General features: G+C 46.7%; 1 protein-coding gene across 1 annotated transcript in view; it reads left to right on the plus strand.

The window, feature by feature from the left end:
• The window catches only part of TWIST2 (twist family bHLH transcription factor 2), a 35,711-nt gene extending 16,955 nt beyond the window's left edge, over positions 1-18,756 (plus strand). Inside the window, exon 2 of the mRNA XM_065841186.2 lies at positions 17,969-18,756. The gene's annotated coding sequence lies outside the window, so the exon portion shown is untranslated. The remainder of the gene's footprint in view (positions 1-17,968) is intronic.
• The last annotated feature ends 347 nt before the right edge of the window (positions 18,757-19,103 follow it).

Genomic DNA, 19,103 nt, shown 5'->3' on the forward strand with positions numbered 1-19,103 from the left:
AGACCTGCCATGAGCATCGGGTTCAAGAAAAAGAGATAGGCTGGAGGCAGAAAGGACCTCAGGGATAGGGCCAAGCTCATCCTTTTCAAACTTACATTAATTTCCATGATTCTTTTGAAAATACCAACCTACGTTCATGGCTTAGTCTTTATCATTTAATTACTCTTTCAATCTCTTAGAAAAACTTTAATGCATGACATACAATACCAACATGAGTAAGCATAAAGCAACATTTCCAGGTTTGAAGCATACAGCTGGAAGTCCAGGAAAAGACAATCTGGTTCAGAGCAGCCCCAACGCATTCTGCTACTGCAGTAGTCCATGCCATCTCCATAGACATTTCTGGTCCCTGGGCTAGATTCCACCTCCTTTTCCTAGAAAGGCAGTCCACAAGCATCTCCTTAGCTCTCTTGTGCCTAGGAGCAATCCTCAGCCAACAAAATTACTTGGCTGGGTCTCATCAGAGGTGATCCCCTGGCTGGGTAGTGATTATCCAAAAGCTAAGCATTTCATCCATAGCCCATGTACACGGGAGCAAAGAAAGATCTTTGCAGACATGGAAAAAGGGAACAGATTCCCCCAGAACAAACTGCCAATCTCTGCAGCCAGAGCCTAGCTTGTGAAACCAAGCACAGCTAAAAGGAATAAACTCTGCTCCTTTTATTAATAGTGCATAGATGGAAATAGTTTGGATGGTTTATACTGGAGAAAGCTAACAGCCTGGATTTCAGTGCATCCCACAACCAGAGATGAAACAGCCAAGTGAGGTGATGGAAACAGACCACGGACACCTCTGGAAGGAAAAGCAATGCCAACAGCTCTCCTTAGTCCCTGAAGCTGCTGTGATATTGCACACTTTAGCCAGCTTTCTTATCCCAGCATTAGCTAGTGTGGAGGCAGCACACAAACACTTGGAGATGAGTGCAGGCCCTTCCTCCATGCACATCAGGATGCTTTTGCAGCATGCCCTGCTCTGCTGCAATGGAATAACCCTGCAGTGCTTGCCAAAGAGTGACTGAGGGGAGGGAAAGGGAAGGAAGAAGAAAGTATTTAATAACTCCCAAATCATTTTTAAAAATTCATTAGCTATTATTTCAGCTGTGTGACCTCCTGAAGGGGCTTTCTAGAGGGTCAGATCATGCAGTCAACTAAAAATATAAATAACTATGGAAAGGGTAGAGAGAACTTTATTTGGCCAAATCGTGTGGGATGTCAGGTTAAGTTTCCTGTAGGGTGCATCCGTGCACATCCAGGACACCAGTGTGGCCAAACAGCTCCCCCAGCCTGACGATACCTCCCCAGCCAGCAGGCATAGCGCAAGAAAACAAGTTATTTTCATTTGGGGAGTGCTGATTTCCAAATCCTTCCTGCCAGAAGGGACAGAAGCACATTGCGTTGCTGCAAGGTTTGCAGCTGCAGCATCAGATACATTGCAGAGACAAGTTCCCAGCCAGGCACGCTGCTCTGTGTAAGGGTCTTTATCCTTCCTAGCTACAGGACTCATATTTGGGTAGGAGACACTTGTAAGTTCCTTTCCATTTCTTTTTTCCACCACCTTCAAGGAAAAAATGGGTGCCACAAGAACCAGCCAGTCTCCCTGAGCCCATCCCTTAAAACTTCATTTCATTCACTCATTTATTGACGTTGACTTAAATAACCGCTGGCCTCAGGAAGCCTTTAAGTTAAGGAACTGATAATCTTTAGATAGCTGTTCATCTTTCAGGTGAGGATTCGGTAAGAAATACAGCTAATCACATTTCCTAAGAACCAAGGATCACGTGGAACACAAGGCTCTATCCACAGGGATAGATGTCTAAAACCAGAATCGCTTTGGTTGTCAGTAGTATCCTTATGGTTGTGCTTCCTAACAGCTGAACACCAGCTTTGCAGTATTACATCCTTAAATTAAGTCATTACAGACATCCTATGCTACACCATACCTACAGTATTTTGAAGTCTAAACACAGTATGAGGTGACCTGTGTACTGCATGTAGAAGCATGCACACACACTTCTCTAGACAGCGATAGATCAATACTTCCACATACTCTACCTACATTCAATGTGATTGCTTAACGAGCTTTTAAATCTTTCACTTCAATTACCAGACATGACACCCAGCCTTTCTCATTCTTCAAACATACATGTGCAATTTTAACCTGGGGAAAAAGAAGTTTAAGGACACATTTTGCTGTACTGCAAACATAAGCCTTATGCAAAACTCTGTTGTATAGAGCAGAAAAAGCTGTTTGGTGCCAGTCGCAAACCTGAGCAGTCAGATGAGAAGCCCACCAGCAGCAGAGCAAGTCCCTGATTCACAGCAGCACAGGCTTAGCACAGGTCTGCACATCTTAGGACAGCTTGCAAAATTCAGAGAGGAACAGCATTGCCAAAGACAAAACACAAAGTCTTTGTTTTGAACAGATGCAGAGTGCTCCTCTTCCTCCCCCCACCCTCCCCAAAAGGAGATTGCGTCGGTATTGCAATAATACAGGTTATTAGCTCAGTGGGAACCCAGCAGAGTTCAGACTCAAAGGTTCAAGCAAGTCCAGCTTGCAGCTGGCAAACCTAAACAAGACCAGCCAGCTGGCCTTGAGCTGAGTCATCCACACAGTAATTTGGCTGAAAGTGTTGACTTAAGCCATTCATTTAATCACCAAATCCAAAAAAGCCCCTGAAAACTGGAGACAAGAAAATGCACATCTGCCTTTTACAGAACAACAGACTGGAAAAGACCATGCAAACCAATTTTCCAGAGCTTTTTCTGGGCTTCTGTGTGCATGTTGTATGCAGTTCAAGTTCCTGGTAGTCATCTGCTAGTCTGTTCTGATTCAGCAGAGCACATGGCACATCCTCAGTGCAGGTGCTAAATCACACTTAAGTCAGCATGGCTAACGGCACACATTTAGACATTAGGCATGTGATTAAATACTTCACTAAATAGAGACGAGGCAAGCTAAGGACACACTGACTTTTTCTCCTCTTTTAGCAGAGAGATTTCATCTTTGCACGTTTCTTCCTCCTGGAGTTTGAGCTTGCTGGAGCGAGACTCATTGTTCCCCTTTGAAAAACAGCAGGAAGGGAGCAAGCTACTTTGTTTTACCACTTGTGAAGCCATAAACTGCAGAAGCCTGATGAAAAACTGACATGACAGCTCTGGATAGCTTATTTACAGGGAACAGGCAGAAAACAGCAACACAGAAAGCATAAAGCAACAACATAGAAAGCAGGTAGACAGCAAGCAATTCACACCACCTTTGGTGTCCACTATCAGAAGATACACATTAAATATATATAGCTAAATAATTGTCACTGATTGCAGAGGAAACTGAAAGCCTGAGGGCATTAGTTTATGTGTGTGCAGACTCCTGGAGCAGAGCAGGGGGTTGGGCAGCTCAGGGTAGCATCCCCACTCCAAATGTGTTGCTACAGAGGTCGTGAGCAGCATCTGTCCCTCTCCCGCTTCCCAGTACTTGCTCACCCGGCATCACCATGCAACAGTTTCAGGAACGCCTGTAACACAGCCTGCCAGGCTCCAGCCCAGCTGCAAGTGATGGTGCTAGCCTTATGAGTCTTGAAAAAGAAAGAAAAAAAGTGATTCACAGTTGCTCAGACAGGGACCAGTGGGTTAGTGTTATCTCCTCAGGAGACTGCACTTCCCAAGGAGGATAGCAACATCAGAAACCACAAAAATAGAGATAAAATAGGTCACCTATGACCAGTCTCTAGGGAGACCCACAGCTGCTATGATATTGCCCAGCCTTTGCCTTCACTATAAGCCCCTCCAGCAGCTACCACAGCCCGAGGTGCACAAGCAGCGCTGAAAAACAACACAGACATTCAAGGATTTGTTCCATCAGCCAGCTGAGAGGTTCGAAGCAATGCAAACAAGGCCATGTTGAAACATGGCGTATTCAAACAAACAAAAAAACAACACTCTGCAGACTCCAAAACCTTACCTCCTACCACTTGTCCTGCAAAGGTCCTCTGATGTAAAGTTGTGCTGGGCACCCCTCAGCAGCAGAGGCAGCCTAGAGAAGAATCTGGCAAGGAGATAAGAGAGAAGCAGGAGCTGCTTATAAACACCGAGGCGGGGGAGGAAGAGCGGCAGCTGAATGAAAGAGCTCAGGCTGAAATCTGGAGGGCTGGCTTTAAGCACGGGCAATGCCACCTGCATTGAAGGCAGAAGCTATGAAGTTTATGTAAAGGGTTGTATGGTGTGATACTTGCAACACAGTTTGGAAGAAAAGGCCTGGGAGTGATGCAAGACACAGGAGGGGTTCGTGTCCATGTTAATGTAGCTGTCAGACCACGGAAAACAGAGAGAAAGAGCCTCAGGGCACTATCTAACACCTAATGCAAAGCGAACTGTGGTTTACCAGCACACCTATATAAAGTCACCAGTCCCAGAAGCACAATGTTGGCATTGGCCCTGTACAGGGTGCCCGAAAGGTGAACGCAGCTGATGTGGTGTGTGGCAGGACTCCTGTCCTGAGATGTGCCCTCCCCAGCCTTGCACATCAGCCGGTGGCTTTCTCTAAAGCGCAGCGTGGTTTACAGCACGGGTACACGCCAGACAGCCTTTCTTGATGCCAAGTACTTCTTACCCCCACAGGATTGTTTGGCGTGTAAACTTGCTCTTCATGAGGGCAGCACTCTGTAACCCAGCATATTTTAAAGAGTTGGACTATTCTTGCCATAAAAAAAAAAGATCAGAGTAGCTTTATTGACTGCAGTGGAGTTAAGCCGGTTTATTCCAAGTGCGAATTTGGCCCCTTGACTTCAATGAAGCTGTGTTGATTAATCCCAGATGGAGACCTGGCCTGGTACAATCCCCTTGGAAAGTCCTGGGAGATTAGTAACACATAGACTGAATCACGGCCTTAACTCAGAGCTTGGGTGGTTATCAAAAACCTTCACCTGCCACCTTGGGAAACACTGCCAGGCTGGGACTGAGAAATTGCAATCGCTGACTTAAGGGACCCGGGGTGCGGTGGGCGAGGGCACATTTTTCAAACGCTGCCTCATGCTCAGGGGAGATGACAAAGTAGCACCCTTTCTTCTGCAAGCGTCTGGGAATGTTACCGGGATGTGAATCCCAGCTCTGCCAAAACCCAAGCACGGTGACATTCAGCAATCTGGGCAAGGAAACAAGGGAATCCTGCTTCTTCTCATTCAGGGCTTTTTGTGATGTTCTGTAAAGATCTGTAAGTGTAAAAACTGAGGATTATATCCCCAGAGCTTTGGGGAATCTGCCCCAGCATCTGTTTGCCAATTTTGAAGGGCGAACACAGCTTCATACAGCAAAAGGAAATCTTCCCCACTCCAAACGCAAAAAAAGAAATCACGGTCTCTTTTTCAGCAGTCACCTCCAAGTCTCTGTAACAGCAGGCAAAGTTTTGCTTCCCAATGTTATAGGCACAAGGGCCCTACTTCTAGCAGGGAACAAATCCACCACAAATTAAAATCTCTTGACTTTCACAGAAATTGCTTTACATATGCACAGACACACGTGTGCCTGTAGAGAGATGGTAAAGCTGTCCCCTTTTGTTGCAGTGTGCAGCAATGCCAGAATAAACCAATTCAAATGCAGGTGATGATGGTTTTTTGGTCTCAGGCAGCAGAAATGCAGGATGGATGGTATGTAGCCCACCTCCCCAACATTATTTGTGCAGAGGCATTATTCCTGGCTGTAGGATGCCAATGTCTCTCCCCAGATGGCTGAAGTTTCCCCTCTTCTGCTTTGAGTTGCATTGCGCATGTCAAGGTGACAACAAAAGGGCTTGGAGTTGCGTGCAGAGGAGGCACAATATCGCTGTCAGAAAGAAAGAAACCCCTAAGCTTGCTGTTTGCTCACTTCAGCTCTGCCTTCCAAGTGTTTCTGAAGTCAGGCATCTGGAGCGTGATGTAATCTGAAGATTGATCATCAGCAGCACACGTACAGCTGTGCACATCTGGCCTATAGGTGTTTCTGCTGCTATTTGTCAGTGACTGTATCGAACATTAAAAAGAACCTTGAGTTGTAAGGCAATCATGCCTGTCCTGTGGATTGTTCACAGAAGCCCCTGAAATGCCATTGGTTTTCTGCAAACTGTCTCTGATTTTCAGTGGGTGGCCCCACGTTGTTGGGGTTTGTTTGGTTGGTTTTTGTTTGGTTGGTTTTTGTTTTGTTTTTTAAGTAAAGAGTTTAAACCATATATGCTTTTAAAGCTAGTGTTTTGTTGTTGTTATGAATTCCACTGGCATTAATCCATGCCAGTTGAGTCAGTCATAACAGATGGCTGCTATCATCCACTTTCTGATTTACTCTTGCGAGTCAACGTAATTATGGAGTCTTTGTGCTGTGCTGATGAGAAAAAGTGGAGGCTCTTCCTCCTTGTGCTCAGCTCTGTATGGACACAGCAAGACTTGCTCCAAAAGTACATAATCTGAACAGGGCAGGGACAGGTGAAGTGGGGAAATGGGTGAGAAAAGTCTCATCCATGGGTTAGGACCTACCAGTGCTCAGTCCCAGTCCTGGAGCCAGAGAATGATGCTTCCCGCAGAGATGCTGCCACTCCTGAGATTTGCGAACTGCAGCTGAATACTTGCTGCACACAAGAAAAATAAGGAGAGCAGGGAAACTGCTGGCTGAGCAGGCCAGACCAAAAGAGTTCCCTTGGAAAAAGAATAAAGCTGCAGATGTATGTATTTATTTTTAGAGAAGGTGTTTTTCCTATAATTTGTATTATTTTGGCAGGAGTGCAGCTGGGAGGAGAAAAGATTTCCCTTCATCCAATACTCTTTGCTGTTCCAATACTCTTCACTGTTCTCAAATGGAGTGGAGGCAGGAGGGTGTTTTTACAGCCCATTTCATATCTCAGTTGTGTTTATCCCTGTAGAGATGGACAGGGACCAGAGACACATTTCACACTGACTGCTAGCATTGTCAGAGCACGCCGCACACCGTGCTGCATGCAGCCCTCAGCTGCCCGAAGCCACCGTCTTCATATATTTCCAAGAGGAAGACAACCACATTCCTACTGATATTTTCCTTCCAGATAGTCTCAATCAGCCTACAGGAACATACACCAATAGATTTTACTTTGCTAACAGCTTAGTGCAGATATACAGTCAGTCATTGTAGCCCAGCTGATGGCATAAGTCAATAAGCCATATCAACAGGTCATACAACTCTCTCCTGAAATAAATTAAGCCTTAGCTTGCAAGCTGTGTTTGTGCAGGGTAAAATATGCACATGGCTTTTGCTGTGAGCATCTCAGTAGAAGTGTACAGCCCACCCATAACAACTTTGCCCTCCTTACCTGATTTCTACGTAACGTATTGCTTTGGCTGGCCCGAGTGCACAGTGGGTGTGCATTTCAGGCAGGGAGAACCAAGTGCCTGCCCAGAATTGCTTGTGGTCTTTCAGCTGGAGCTTGTATTGATCTCTGAGAAGTCCGGAGGCCAGAGGATGGGGGACTCATGAGGCAGAGGAAGATGTGAAATGACTGCCCCTCATCCTTGGCATAAGCCTCATCAGCTTCAGAGCGACTCTCCCAGGACACATGTGCGTCTGTGCTACCTCTCCTCCCCAGCCCCATAGAGATCACTTGAGCTGTCCAAGAACATCTCATTCCCTGCCTTTTTCCCCCCTCCCTGCTCCTTCATTCCATACTTCTCTTGTGCAAAGCCAGGCTCCTGTCTGATTGTCTCTGGGGAGAGGAGATGAGACCAAGGGACAGCAATGGGCTTTCTCAGCTGCTACATTAGCTGGGAGGGTGGCTGCCTCCCTCCTGTCCTTCTTTGCACCCCGCTGCTACCTTTCTCTGGCCACTTGCCCTTCTGTGAGTCAGAAGATCCTGGTGGTGTCCCCCAGAGCTTGTTCTTCTGAGCCACCCACGAGGCAGCTGGGCAGAGCCAAGGACGGAGCTTAGACGGCCCTTTCAAACCTCGAAGCAGCTCTGCTTTTTCCGGCTCCAACTGCTCATTAGCAGCTTCCGCCTCTCGGCAATTTCTCGCCGCGCGTTCAGTGATGTGCTGCCAAGTTTTTAACAAGGGGCTCCCACAAACCCACCTCTTCCTCCAGCTGCGACGAACCCCACTGCCCCGCAGAGGCCGATGCTCGGGCTGTGGAGGAGTACAGGGCTGGGGGAAATGTTGCTTTGGGGGGGGCTTCTTCCTGTTTAAAGCTTTTTTTTTTCTTTCTTTCTTTTTTTGCTTTAATTTTCTGGTGAGGGAGGGACACAGCACCTTGGAGCAGACATGACTAACTGCCTGGAGGTTGCTGCAGAGAGGCAGGACGTGACACAGAAACCCTGAGCGTTCCAGCAGCAAAACGCATCCTTTGCAGAGCTCTCGCTTCTCCTCCCTATGGTGAGGCCAGCCCCAGGTGACTGATTTTATCTGGGCTAGAGCAATCAGCCGCAAGCCCAAATGCCAAAGAAGTGGCTTTCTCCTGGTGTTTTGGAGCACGTTTTTCCATGGGAAGTGGTTGAGCCCACAGGTTTCTGGGTATGAGGGAGGCCACCTTAGCTTTCTCTTGTTGATGGGCACGAGTGGGCTGTGCCAATTTGTGCTGAGGCAAAGCTGGCTTCCCAGAGGAGCTCTGAGCTTGCAAGCATCTTACAGGTCCAGGATGGGGATACACCAGACATCACTCTTTGGTGAGCATCTCACTCTTCTCAAATGGAAAGGAATTGAAGCCCCATTGAAAGCCCCACAGCTTGGTTATCAGGAATGAATGAAAAATCCAAATGAGAGCATGTAGAAATGTCAGACATTTTTGTGAGGGTCACAGCCTCCTCTGGTACCAGAGGCACCTCTTTTGCTCCAGGTAGTTTGGCCTTGCAGAGGGACACCTGAAGCTGGAAGAATCTCATTCTTTCCCAAAGCTCATTTTCCACTTTTAAGTATGAGCTGGGTGCAAGAAGGTCAGCTACATGATAGATATCAGATTAGACAAGCGTGTGGCAGTCAAAAGCATTAAACTAACTGCTGATAATTATATTAACAGATCCCATAGCTTACATACTAATAAAACAGTTTTAAACACAGGCCATTCTGGTAAACACAGCAGTGTCACCTGCACTGGATGCACACAAGGAAATGTTATCTCATGCAATTCTAAAATGTCACTTTTCTAAATTTTGTATTAAAAAGACATCTTCTGAAAAGGAATAAATAAACAGTGACAAATACGTTGCAGCAGTGTTAAACGAGACTCAAGCACATCACAGGTCTGGCAGCTCTTCCAGGACAGCAGACCTTAACACGCACTATATAGATAATATCTATTTAGATGGGTGGCCATGAACACAAATAAGCCTTTCTGCAACAGAGGAAAAAAAAAGGATTTAAACCAAGATTATTCAGTCATTTCAATCAATACTGGCTGCTTGCCAACATTGGATTTATTTTGAAAAAAAAAATTGAACCAGTCTGCATCTCTCTTCTGTGGGTAGTTATTTATGAGATGAGCACCGACAAGGGCCCCAGATTTATTTCAGCTGTGGGTGAGGAACAGTTTTTGGTGGTGGGTCCAGCTCAGCTGGCCAGGACGAGACACGAGCAAGAGGGTCCAGGGCCATGGGCTCTGCCATTTGTTTCTTTTTTTGGCCTTGTCTTTTTAGGATCTTTCATCACCACAGTTTTTCCCAGACGGTGTGATGTAAACAAGCCATCAACCTTTCTTGGTGGTGCTGGGGAGACAGAAACAGGCTTGGAGGGAGGAGAAAAGGCTTAAATCTTTTTCTTACACCACGTCCCCATCAAGCATCTAGTTATGCTCCCGATAACAAACTGGGGAGCTGCCGGATGCAGGGAATATATTTTCCCTCGAACTGGCCACGGGTAGATAAATCCTCCAAGTTCTGAAAAGCCTGGGGTAAATTAGATTAGAGGCTTTCCTCTAGATGGCAACGGGTACATTTGGTGATAGAGAGGGAGGGCCTGCGGCTCAGGAATGAACAACTGTGAGGGATGTGTTTTTAAAAGGTTTCCCAGCTGTAAGATGCACATAATTGTGGCTTTCCTTCATCTGGGAGACTTCAAGAGCGGATGGTTGATAAGGGTTCATACCAGCAAAGGCAGAAAAACACAAGCCAGGGTATCTGGTTTCAGTCTGTCCGTACCCGCAGCATTAGATCTGATTTTGGCCCTCTCTCCCCCCGCTGCATGTACACAATTATCTGAATTCCTTTCTCTGCTGCTTCCTCCCTCCTGAAGCCTTGCAGACTGGCCTTGCTGCCTTTTCCATTACTTGAAGTACAGCCGCACATTTGGGCTCTCTCCTTTCCCGGTCCGCAGAGGGGTCTGTGCTGCAGCCACAAGGACTGGCACGCTCCAAATGGCAGAAAGCAACCCCAGGGATGGAAATTTATTCCCCATCCCCATCTTTTCAGCCTTCTGTGGTGGGAAACACCCTAAAAATCAGGGGATTTCTGCTATTCTAACCAGTCACCAGCACTGTTCCTTTGTGCCTCGGTTTGCCCTTCGTGCCTCACCTCTGCTGCTCGCCCCTGATTGCATTCAGAAAGCCCCTTGTGTTGCACCTGGGGATCCCCAGGGACCGTGGCACACCTGCTCACAAAGGTTCTCCTGCTGATAAGCAATATGGTATTTTTTCTTAACAGTTGCATTTTTTTGCATCGTCCAAATCACAAAAATGTTTTAAACTTCAAATACGTGCTACTGTCCATTTTGGCTCTGGGACAGCTGACAATTTCCATAACATAATTTGAGAATATTGCTGCCAATGCCTGCAGCCAGTGTAGCTTTATGTATTCTGTATGCATAACAGCATATCTCTTCTTCTTTTGACTTTGTTATAAAAATATTTGATCGTATATTCAACAACACATAAACACAAACGCAACCTGCGCAGTTGGAGTTTTCCCATCCTTAAACAGAACAGAAACTTGTGTTCTCATAAGCCCACCTAAAGATTTGACAAATTCAGCTGAAATTTTCCATGTGTTTTGATTTAGGTTTTAGCCTTCTTGATAAAAGTTATCTGCACAAATTTCAGCACAGGAATTCCAAAATAGAAAAACCTATGAAAATTCCTCTGGTGCCACTCTGGCGTAACTTTCTGACACCCCGTTTTGACTGACAAAGCAAATGCTTATCTAGAAACTCTAGAAACACTTAGGGCTGCCTTCAGCTATGGAGTAATTGCAGTTGTTTCGTGGTGAAGCAGGCAGAGGGAGGACAGCATTGGGCGAAGAGGATCCTTCTCAGGAGGGCTAAGGGTGTTTGTGAGCATGGTAGGAGGGAGGCAAGGCTGCACACACAGCCTGTGCTTGGGCATAACTTCACTTCAGCTGGCTACGTGACACTGGGTGCTTCTTCATGCAAGAGGCATCCCATGCCGCAAGGTCGAGGAGCTGTGCTGGTTTGTTAAAGTTTGGCCAGGCTGGGAACACATCTCATCTCATCCAGGTAGCAAATACTTGGTTTGCCTATGTACATCCCAATGTGCTGGTTGTGAGTCCAGCTCCAAGCACATCTCAGCTGCTTCGTGGCGGCTGAAAGTTTAACCGCACTGTGACAAATCCGAGCCAAAGTATTAACTCCCCGTGCTTCCTGCCTTAGTTCTGCTTCACGCAGCTCACAGGAACGCTCAGCCCGTGTGTAGCTGGAAGGTGGTTTTTGGAGGCTCCTGAAAACACCTTCAGGTCCAGGTGTGACACTGCTTTGCAAGCCAGGTGATTTGTGTGCTGCCTTTCAGCTTTCCACCCGCCGCTGTCCCAGCCTCCAACACACAGTCACAGGGAAGCCTTCAGCATTTTGGCATGTGTCTGTTTTCCACTCTCCTTGTGCTTCGAAACAGCTGGACCCTTTTTTGCCTAGGCTCCGGCAAACAAAAACAACGACGAGAAAGAGGAATCACTGTTGGGCATGGAAAATTTTCAGCTCAAGCAGCATACATTTCAGAAAGTTATGAGCAGATTAAAAAACATGGGATGCTGGAAGGCAAAGCTTATAAACCTGACCGTGGATATTAAGATTGATACTTGCCATATGCTTCGTTTTTAAAGCAGTCATTCCGAGGGCAGCTGGGAGCGATGGTCCCCTGTTGACCGTGCCCAGGAATAAGCAAGGCTAAGGGGTGAATTGGTGAGCACATAAGCTCAAAATATCTCGTCAAGGAAACCTGCCCATGGTGATGACAAACCCTGCCAGGCTGGGTGATTTCTGTGCCCCCAGTAAGATCCTCCTGAGTATCTCAGACTTCAAGCTGCCATATCGGTCTTAATGGCAGTAAAATCTGAGACTGAGTTGGGCCATAGGTGTTGAGAGAGAGGATAACGGATGCTCTTAGGAGCCCAGGTCACCTGCCATGGGCCACATCCAGCTCACTGTCCTGGTAGCCAGGTGAGACAGGCTTCTTGTGGCCAGAAATAATTCAAATTCAGACTTTCTGGCTTGAGAGTCAAGGCACTGCGACTTGTCCTCCCCTCCAGCTTGGCAGTTCCTAATCTAAAAAAGAACAACCCGATTTCTGGTGCTGCTTGCTTTGGCATTTCGATATTCACGCCAGCCCATGCTGACCTTTTCTCTCCAAGGCACGGGGGCTGACATGTGCACCCCCAAGTCACATTTTGCATTGTTCGCTGTTGTTTTTCCCCATCCCTGTGCCTACAGGGCAGGACACACGCAGCGCTGATGCGGCGGGCAGGCGTACCAGGGGTATGACATAATGCAATAACCAAACTCGCCGCATTTATTTATTTTGAAAAAATATTAAGGGCAGCTGCGACTTACTGACGACTGAAACATTTAATGGATTTTCTAAATCAGGAGCGTCCCCTTTTGTGTTGTAACCCAGAATTACTTGAACTGGGTGGTTGGACTATTCCAGAATAACTCATCTACATCGCATTTTCCTCATCTCCATAAATATATAGAGGGTCTCCAGAACGTACACACCTGGGTAACAACCACAGAGGTCACTGCCTGGTATGCTTGGTCTGCTCTGTCTTGCTTAGGTGCTATCTCCAAGCAGATACAACTTGACAGGGGACTTCTCCTTCCCCGTTCACCCTGTAAGATGGCTGTAACTTCTTACCAGCTATTGTGCAGCACCTAAATAAGAAACCATTAATTAACAGCTTAGACAAGGACCAGTGACAGCCAGAGTAGGCTTTTGTTTTATGTTTCCCTATATTAATCCTTTCTGGTTATTCTTACTTTGGAAGGATGAGTTTCAAGAGGGTGGCAGTGGGGAAATGGGCTCATTTAACATTTGTTTCCTTGGTGGAGGTTTGTTTCCCAGGGAGGAAGGTTGCAGAGCTCTTTTGTCACTCATGCCCAGTGATGCTGCCTGCTCTGCTTGCATCCTACCTCTTCACCCCACGCAGCCCCACTGCTCTCCAGCCTGCCTTGCAGCAGCGCTGCTCTCCGCTCCGAACCTCCACAGCCTGCAAAAAAGCAGCCTTTGAAGTAAACATCCCATTTAAACGAATTCTGTGGGGATGCTTAAAGAGCAGGCACAGTCTGAGGAGGCAGACTTCAAAGGTGACAAAACACAGTGGTGGGGACAGTGCCAAAGGCAGCAGAGATGCTGGGACAATGCTGACCCATGGGGAAGCTGGCCAGGACCACGGGCGCAGCTGCACACAGGGTGGGTGAGGAGTGTGCCCACTGGTGTCACTTACAAGAAATTTGTTATTTCAGTTGAAACTCCTTTCTGCAACGATGCTCAATCAGAAAGCACATCCACTCCAGGGGCTCCCAAAGGCAATGTCGTCAGCCCGTGGGCTGGGTTGGGGTCTTGGCTTTCACCCGTGCAGCTTTTTACTTCCACAAATTAAAGACGAAGCGGGGAAGAAACAGTTTATAAACTTCTCAGTGCCTTCCAAAATCCGTACCAGGTTGTGTGGGGCAAGCAGCTGGTGTGTGCTGCCACTTGCACCCCTTATCCGCCTGCTCACTGCCTGACCACAGCCCCAAACAGAAGGCAAGAAGGTGGGCTGGCACCTTCCCAGCAGGGATTTTGGCTGGCTGGAGCCTACATGAAGGGAGAGCTGGGCACTGAGCACAGAAGCATTTTTTTTTTACATTCCAAACTTTTAAAGAAGTTGAAAAAGCATCCTTAAAAAAAACACAAACAAAAAACCAACCAACCAAACAAACCCCCACAAGAACAGAAAAACCCCAACCAACAAACAAACAACAACAACAACACCCAAACCAAACCGAAACCAACTTCAAATTGTTTTGGTGCATTTCCTATTTAATTTGCGCTCTTGGTCACATTATGGAAATGTTTTCAATCCCTTTGTAACCAAACCCACCCTAATCCTATATAAACAAGGACTTTGGGGACCTGTTTCAAAATGTCCTGCAAACAGGGCTGTGTTCTTGCTGCCACCTCACATCAAGCCAGCAGCTCTCGGCTCTTGTGGTTTCCATGCTGTGCTCTTGGGCTGGATAATGCTCCTTATGGGGCTGGGAAATGTTCCTAAAGCGAAGAAAGAATAGAACAGCAAGTCCTCAATTCACTGTACAGTGGAAACTGCATTGGGTCTGTGATAAAGAACTGCATAGTGACTATACACTGTGTTACAAACTCCAAGAGTGAGAGAAATATTTGGAAACTATAGTCAGCAGAGAGCTTCACAGTATATCATCTCTCAGTCCAGATACTACAATCATGCATTATTATAATATAGTATTATGCCTTTCAGCTATACCTCAGAGAATAACAAAGTGCCTTATGGAACTAGTTGGTTAAATCCCACATAACCTGTAAGAGAGGAACAGATGTACTGCAGTTTCCCAACCAGGGAGACCGAGGCATACACACAGACAGCAAATACATAGCAAACCTGTGTGTGAGCTGGGATTAAAACTGAGCTCTACAAGGTCCCACTGTACTACCACACCAGCTTAGTGCCAGGAACCAACTCTGTCCCCTCCCCGTGACATTCGCTATGGGCTTTGCTGCTTCTTTTCAGAGTAAGTCCCACAGATCCATACCTCATCATCCAGCTGCCACAGGGAACCTGCGGGATTGCGTTCGGAAGCCTCTGTGGGTCCAGCTTGCGGGACCGGAGCTGGAAATGCCGCGGGAGCTGCCGCCAGCTGCGTGCCTTGGCAGGCTGTGATAAACGCCTCGCCGGGATTAAAGGATCATAAACATCAAGCTTGACCTTTGGAGTGTCCATTAAAGCACAAAATCATTGCGGAAAAGTTCTCTATAATTTAGCAGGGAGACGGAGCCAGGAGGGCTCTGGTGACTCATGTTGTAGCTCCTGAAGGCAAGGGGGGCTGCACTTCCCCTTTCGGCGTATGAGGAGTCGGGAGATCAGAGCCAACCCTGCTGGGTGCCCAGGCACATGGCACTGGGTTTAACTGGGACGCTTCCAGATGGGCTGTCCAGAAACAAGGGGCAGGAGGAGGCAGCCACCACGAAGGGCCTGGCTGCAGTGGTGTGGCAGCACTGGGGAGGAGAGGAGAAAAGACCAGCTTGCAGATTTTGGGGGTATTTTCCACCTTATTCAGCCAGGAGCTGATCCTCCCTCCCACTGCGATACCCAAAGCGCAGTGAGCAAGGACTAGGTTTGTGACGTGAGGATCACAAGCCAGATTCGGGGTACAATTTCTCCAATATACCTAGCTCCTTTTTAAGGAAACTAAGCCACTGAGGTCTTCTTACCTTATTAAGCTCCACATGGGATACTATCAGGTTTTTAGCACAGTACTCCTCTATTTGAGTGACCTGGAGGGGGGAACTGAGAAGGAAGAGGTTTGGTCCAGACATCTCATTACTTCTCTGCCTGCAATGGAATGTTTCCACACATCTCACCACCAAACTGTGTCCCCCATACAACATGCCCTCCTCCTCCTGTTACCATTCATCTGTTTCCAAAGTTGCTATTTGGAGTCAGATTTTCAAAAGCAGTCAGTGTCCAAGGTCCCAAAGGCCAGAGAAGAAGAAATGCAGGGAGTAGGTCCCGGAGGGGTGTTTCTCATCTTTGAGCACTTCTTTCCTTCTCTCATGCTGACAGATTGGGTCTGTGAAAGGGTTTTACCCTTTGTTGTGGGTCTTACATAGACTATGTAGAACAACTAGCAAAATGTTACACAAGTGCATGTCAAGATAGGGAGAATAACCCTTTCATAGCCAGGTCTTTCAGCTTCCTTTGAGTGACCTCTGTATGGGGTCATAACGTTGCTCCATCAGCTGAGGTTGACTGCTTTGATGTGCAGTGCATAATCACAGAAAATAGCAGTGGAAATAGACTACCAGGTTATCTGCTTCTGCCAGGGGTGGTAACCAGGCATTAGGCAGGTGATGGCTGAACAGCAGGAACAAACGTCTGCCCACCGTGACCCTGGTCCTGGTGCCCTGTGTGGGCTGGGAAAACATGGCTAAAACCCTAGGAACAGGAGAGGGAACCTGGCAGAGCCATGCCAGAGCCCTGGGACATGGTAGCGCCACCATCCACTGTGCTCATTCATCTCGCCTTAATGGGGAAGCCAGAACACCCTGTTAGCACTGAGATGCTGTGAAATTCCCATTTTTTCCAGTTGGCTGGAGCCAAAAGAGCTGCTGGAAACCAGAAAGGACCAGTGGAAACGAGATCCCGCAGTTCAGCAGCAGCCAGATCAGAGTGTTTCAGCCAGGGTTAAAGGCGTTGGTTTTGCAAATCACCGGCTTTGCTCTAAGAGCAGCTTTGTGCTGACCTCTCCCATCTTGGGTGGGATTTGAAAAATCAGTGGAAACGGCTCAGCTAAGTGTTGCCTTCGACTTGGTTTCACCTTGTTTTACAGGGCAGATGGGTTCAGAGAAGAGCAGGACATGCTGATTTGTTGTATAGTTGGCAGGGAGCATCCTTTCTCACTTGCTGGAGAAAATTTTTTAAATAATAAAAATAAAATAAAATAAGCTTAAAGTTTGCCCCAGGCTTAAGCAGAAAATTTCTTCACAGTATCATCCTCCTCTCTGTATTTTATTTTTCTTTCCTGGGTCCTTCCCTGGCTAAGGCTGCAGCAATGTCAGCATTAGGAAAGGACCAGCCTGTCATTTGTCAGATGTACATGTACACAAACCACCGCCACTTGCACACACCAAGCAGTTAAGCTTTCTTAAGTAGTCCTGGGCAGCCTGTCAAGTCCCAAGCTCATCTGCAGAATGTGGTTGTAATTAGATAATTAATAACTTCGAGAAGGAAAGGAAAGGAAATAAGCTAAATGGAAGCTTTCCTTAGTGGGAGGAAATAATTATATCTACTTTTTGATATATGAGCTGAGGTGGCTTTCTGAAGGCAGAAACAGCATCTCGCCTACAAAACCATCCCTCCCCCAAATTAGACAGGATCTCCCATGGGCACTGCTGGGTCACAGAGTTTGTCCCACCAGCCCACAAATGAGTAGCAGCAGGTTGCTCCAGGTCAGAGCAAACCCTGCGAGTTAACGGGACTCCTTGACATGTTGCTGCATCTTGTCTCATTCCAATAAATGGGGCAGAAAAGAGATAATATGCACAATTGGGTCACCAGGAACCGTGTGGAAAACAGGGGCTTAGCACAACATTTGTCAGGACTGGAGAAGCTGCTGTCAGCATATGAACTTTTTGATGAATGCCTTGTTCCTGCCTTTGGATTTTCCATTTCACACTACGATGCAAAAAAAGGCTGTATATCACCAGACTCAAAACTTAGGCTATACATCCAGAAGTCAAAAGAATTGTTAAGGTTAGGTTGACTTCTTGTTGTTGTTGGTTTTGGATGTGCTTAGATATTGCATAAATGTATTACCCCAGGATGGAAAGAACACGTATTCATTTCCAGCAGGGTTTGTCTGATTTTGCAGGAGGAGCTGAGAGCCACTGTGGGTGGGGTTTCTAAAGCCCGTCCTGGCTGACTGGGTGTTCATGAACCATACCCTTGACTTAGAACTGTACAAGGGAACATATCTCAGAAAGATGTCCTGTATTTGGTGTATTTATTTTTATTTTCTTTTTTTCCCTTTCTCTCTAGATTGTCCAGTGTCTGAGACTGAAGTGGAACTGGGATATATCCAAGTCTGTAGCTTCTGAAACCTTAACAACCTCAAGTAAACTGGTCCAAAATACCCCTCTTGACCTCCCTCGCTCTGAACTCTTGTGGAGCCCTTAAACTGAGCAGAAAACAGCACCAAAGCTAATGGTCTGAAACTTTGCAACATCTCTCCCCAACCGACTGACCAAAGAGAAAAGAGAAGCGACATTCCTGATTGTTCGTTATCGTTGGGTTTTGTGTCTGTCTGTCTGTGCGTTTGGTTTTATTTCTAATTTTTTTTTTTTTTTCCAAAAGATGATCATTCAGGAACACATTTATGAGAAATCTTTGGGTTCAGATTTTATTTCCCCTTATAGCTGTATTCTTTTGGGGGCTTTTATTTTGTCTGTTTTTTAAAAATTCAAACCCTGATTTCTTGTACAGTGGTGTCAAAACTGGACCAAGGCTCTGAGAAAAAGAAAAAAATGAAAAAAAAAAAAAAAAGAAAAAAGCCCACTATGTCCCCAGCTCCCTGCATGATTTGTTTCAAGTACAGCCTGGATTACAGACTGCCCTCCACACTCTACGGCCTCCTCCTTATTGCTCCATGATTTGCTACCGCTCGCCCCCCCCCCCCCCCCTTTTTTTTTTTCTCATTTTCTGTTCCAGTGTATATGTTGCTTATTTGTTTTATTTATTGAGATATTTTTAACGAGCTAAGAGACTGCAATGTCGCTGTGTATACTGCTTCTCTTGCCAATAAAAATAAAGATGTCATGCAGCTACTAGGGGTATGGGATTTACATTCTTGACTGCACAGCGCCGAGCAGAAACTGAGCCGCTTCCTCACACCCCGCAATGTTTTGATACTCACTGATTTGGCTAAAAGCCGTTTCCCAGGTAGCCGGTGATGGGGTGCAGAAGGTATGGGAGTCGCTTGTCTGGGCTGATGTCTGCCTGCATATACCAGGAGTAGTAGGTTATTTACTTGCAGCCTGGCTAAGGAGGTTTGCTCAGGCACGCATCTCTGCAGCACCGTGGTCTCCAGCACAGCGCTCGAGCGGCTTCTGCTCTCAGCCCAGCCCTTTATTAAGTAAAATGCAACATATCTTGGTACGTACCAGGCTGCACGCTT

The sequence above is a fragment of the Patagioenas fasciata genome, chromosome 7 (assembly GCF_037038585.1).
Source record: "Patagioenas fasciata isolate bPatFas1 chromosome 7, bPatFas1.hap1, whole genome shotgun sequence".
Taxonomy (NCBI): Eukaryota; Metazoa; Chordata; class Aves; order Columbiformes; family Columbidae; genus Patagioenas; species Patagioenas fasciata.